This window comes from Nannospalax galili, unplaced genomic scaffold (genome assembly GCF_000622305.1).
Source record: "Nannospalax galili isolate Female #2095 unplaced genomic scaffold, S.galili_v1.0 scaffold718, whole genome shotgun sequence".
NCBI classification, from domain to species: Eukaryota; Metazoa; Chordata; class Mammalia; order Rodentia; family Spalacidae; genus Nannospalax; species Nannospalax galili.
This window is the reverse complement of record NW_008341417.1, coordinates 1,332,568-1,337,075: the sequence shown is the minus strand read 5'-3', so window position 1 is coordinate 1,337,075 and position 4,508 is coordinate 1,332,568.

Genomic DNA, 4,508 nt, shown 5'->3' with positions numbered 1-4,508 from the left:
TGAGGGAGATTAAAAATAGAAATTAAAAAAGAGAGTTTCCTGAAAGGTGTGGGGGTTCCTATTTGGTGGTTTCTAAATCCCATTAATATTTTTTTTTTTTTTTTTTTTTTTTGGTCTGGTTTCTTTGGAAGATCTCAACAATATGGATGATCACATCTTTTTGTCAACTTTGTTTTCAATACTTTCTCTATCTTGCTTTTTTCCACCCAAACTTCACTTGAACAGTATGTCAACTGCTTAAGAAATAGAGTGCCTGGGCTGGAGAGATGGCTCAGCGGTTAAGAACACTGGTTGTTCTTGCAGAAGACCCAGGTTCAAATCCCAGCACCCACGGGGCAGCTAACAACTGTCCATAACTCCAGTTCCAGGGGATCCAATGGCCCCCTCTGTCCTCCGTGGGCATTGCACGACATGGGCGCACTTACCTACATGCAGGCAATACACTCATACACATAAAATAAAAATAATAAATAAGAGTCACTCTCTTGTTTCCTGTGCCTGCTGGAAGATGTAGAGCTTAGCTTCTGCTCCTCCTCCAGTCACCTCTGTCGCCATGCCTCCCTGCCATTATGGACTGTAATTCCCCTGGAACTGTAAGCTCACATAAACTCTTCCTTCTACAAATTCCTTTGGTCAGTGTTTCTATCACAGCAACAGAAAAGTGACTAATACAGTAATTGGTACCAGAGAGTGGACTGTTGGCTGTGAAGAACCTGACCAGGTAGGGTTTTGAAGACACGGGGAAGACTTTGGAAGGTTAGGCTAGAAAAGTGGTTGATTGCTGTAAGCCGAGCTTAAAAGGCCATTCTAGTAGGTGCCTGAGAGAAAGTAGTGTTGAGAACAATGTAGTTCCAGAGGGAAATAAGGACTTAAACAGCATTTGGGATATTTGGCAGAGTCTGGCTGGAGTCTGGCCTCTACGAGAAAGCTTGCCTGAGACTAAGATGAAAAACCAATGGACTGATTTCTCTGGCAGAAGAAATTTCAAGACAGCCTAATGTAGAAATGGTGGTGTGGCTATTAATGGTGAATATTATGCAGATCTACAATGAACAAGAGCAAATGGGGCAGAAAGAAATACAGTTTGGATTGAAAAAGAGCACTAGGAAGATTAATTATTGGTGCCTTGGCCTGTGCTGGAGAGGATCCCTTTGATAAGGAGATTAAAGTGATTAAGGAAGAGCCTAGAGATTCAAACTTAAACAATGGAGAGAGTGCCTCCCAGCAACCACACCCAGTTAAGTTAAGCCTCCAACTTGTGAAAGGAAAATGTGCAAGGACCACTGAAGGGAAAAGCTTCTAAAATGGATAACGCAAGCTGGAGTCCATCCCAAACTTGCAGTCAAACTTGGCAGTGTTTTCACCTGGTGCTGGTTTTAGAGGCATGAAAGATGCAGGAGGGACGGGGTCATCAGTTCTTCCTCTGTGGTTTCAGCAAGCTGCTGGAGGCCAGGCAGTGTGAAGCAGGGGTGCCCTTGCATAGAGAAGGTCCTGATAGGCCATTGCATGAAGGTGTGAGGGTGAAGCCTGGTTGGCAGTGGAGATCTCAAGAAGATGTTCATGATGTCAGAGCTGTGAGACATCTACCAAGAAGACCTGCATACAGGGAGCGGTACAAGCCTGAGAGAGGTGTATGTTGCATGCAGCAAAGCTGAAGAGGCTGAGCCATCTCATCCATTTGGAAGTAGTCCCAGAAGTCAGACATGGAGCTACTGGATTTGGTGTTAGTCCTGCTGGTTTTCAGTTTTGTGTTGGTCCAGTATTTCCTTACTATGCCTCCATTTCTTCCTTTTGGAATGGTAATGTGTATTTGCTTCCACTGTGTGTTGGGTTCCACTGTTTGTCTTGATTTTACAGGGGCTTATAGTTAAGATAGTTCCCTGAGTCTCAGAGGATACTTTGGACTATGGACTCTTTATTAACACTGGCAACGACTATGGTGACTTTTAAGGTTGGACCAAATCCATTTTGCATTTTATATGGTCATAAGCCTATGAGGGCCAGGGGGTGGAATGTGGTGGTATGAGTAAAAATGTCCCCCATAAGCTCCAAATATTTTGATATTTTGGACATTTTGTCCCCAGATGGTGGCACTGTTTGGGGAGGTCATAGAAAGTGTGGCTATCCTGGAGGAAGCACTTCACTGGAGGTGGGCTTAGAGAGTTCTTAAGCCTTGCCGGATCCCCAGTTGCTCTCTTGTTTCCTGTGCCTGCAGGAATATGTAGAGCTTAGCTTCTGCTCTTCCTCCAGCCACCTCTGCTGCCATGCCTCTCTGCAGTGATGGACTGTAATTCCACTGGAACTGTAAGCTCAAATAAACTCTTCCTTCTATAAAAAAAATAAATAAATAAAATAAAATAAAGAAATAGAGTGCCTACCATAATGTGATCCATAAATTTTAAATTTACATTTTTACTCCACTGAAAGATCCTAAGATCACATGCTGGTGATGGTTATTATTGTGGATACAGTAGCCACTGACATGAGCAAGAATTTGTCACCACTGCTAAGTTCATACTTAGTAAACTACTTATTATTACAAAGCAACAGGACAGGTGTGTATGCCTGGTACCATGGAGTTCTAAAGGAGAAAATTAATTCTGTGCATGCTAGGAAAGCACATTTTGTGTCTTGCCCCTCATCATCTTAGCCATCTTTTACTCTATTAGCATGGCAACTGGTTTCACCCCAGTACAACCTGACAGTTCTGAGCATCTCTCACTTTTCTTACCAGAGTTTCTCCAACGTAAGTGTAGCTGGAAAAAGCAAGGGCGGTAGCATCCCTCAAGGCAACCAGAGACCAATGGGGAATAGAAACTGAAGGCCGAATCTTCATCTTATAGGTGACATTTTGAAATGCATTCTCTTCAGAACCTCAAATGGTGCCTGTAGGATGGGCCCCAGGTGCCCACAGAAGGGAAGGATGCTGCAACTTGGCCTTATGTTGATTTTTGTCTCTACTATTCCCTTCTGTTCAGTCTGCCATTATAATCCTTGAGGACATCTCTTTTTAAATATTTTTATTTATTATTTTTCTTTTATGTGTATGAGTATATTGCCTGCATGTAGGTAGGTGCACCCATGTCATGCAATGGCTGCAGAGGTCAGAAGAGGGCATCGGATCCCCTGGAACTGGAATTACTCACTATGGTTGTTAGCTGTCATGTGGGTGCTGGGAATAAAACCTGGGTCCTCTGCAAGAGCAACCAGTGTTCTTAACTGCTCAGCCATCTCTCTAGCCCTGAGATCATTTTTTAAATAAATTACAGTCTTCAAGTTATGTCTCAAGCTTTGCTTTTCTGGAGAAGCCCAAGCTTAGACACTGGTTAGACCTGGGTTTTTGGAGTTGCATATGAATTTTCCAAGTAGAGGCATAGTGAATGGACATTCCAGGCAGAAGGCAAAGCATGAGCAATAACAAGGAGCCATGAGCAGCACAAGATGTGTGTGGAGGTTGGCAATGATCAGCTGAAGCCTGGGGCACGTAGAAGGCTTGTGAAGGAGGAAATGGCTAGAAGGGTTTCTTGACCGAGAAATACCTGTCAGATATACTGAACTGAGAATATAGGGAAAAAAATCATCTACGTTTTGTTTGTTGTTCGTCTCAGGTTTCAACATTATTCTTCTTTGGCAACCAGTGGTCTGAAAAATGGATGATAAATTTGAGCCATGTAAGCAGGACAAAATTGAATATTTAGGTAAAAGATCGCATTTTGGAAAATGAACTTTTCATAGTGTGTATATTATCTGCAGCTGAGTAAAATGAGTTTGCAACTAGCCTATTGTGATTGAAAGAGGGATTCTTTTCAAAAAAGTAAAGAAAATAAATTAACTAGTATCTGTTATTATTAATTAAAGTTATAAAACAGTATACTTTTTAGCTCTTTTTGAGACAGGCTCTCTCTGTTGCCCCAGCTGGCCTGGAACTCACTATGTAAGCCAGGCTAACCTTAAACTCACAGAGATCTACCTGCCTCTGCCTCCCAAGTGTTAGGATTAAAGGTGTGTGTCACCACCACACACAGGAAATAGTACCTTTTCATTATTTCATTGTTATGAACAACAATGTATAAATGCTTTTCTATAACCATTCCTTACTTTGCTATCTCTTACTTAATGATCAAGACTTAAATTCTGGGACTGGAGAGATGGTTTGGCAGTTAAGAGCACTAGCTGCTCTTGCAGAGGATCTGTGTTAGATTCCCAGTACCTACAAGGCAGCTTACAACAGTCTGTAACTCCAATTCCAGGATATTTGATGCCCTCTTCTGGCTTCTGTGGGCATTGTATGCATGTGGTACATTTACATACATGCAGGCAAAACACTCAGACACATAAATATAAATAAATAAATAAAAAATAAAATTTGCTGGGCATAGTGGTACACACTTTAATTTTGTTGTTGTTGTTAAATAAATAAATAAATAAATAAATAAATAAATAAATAAATAAAATTTTAAATACTTAGGCCGGGCATGGTGGCACATGCCTTTAATCCCAGCACTTGG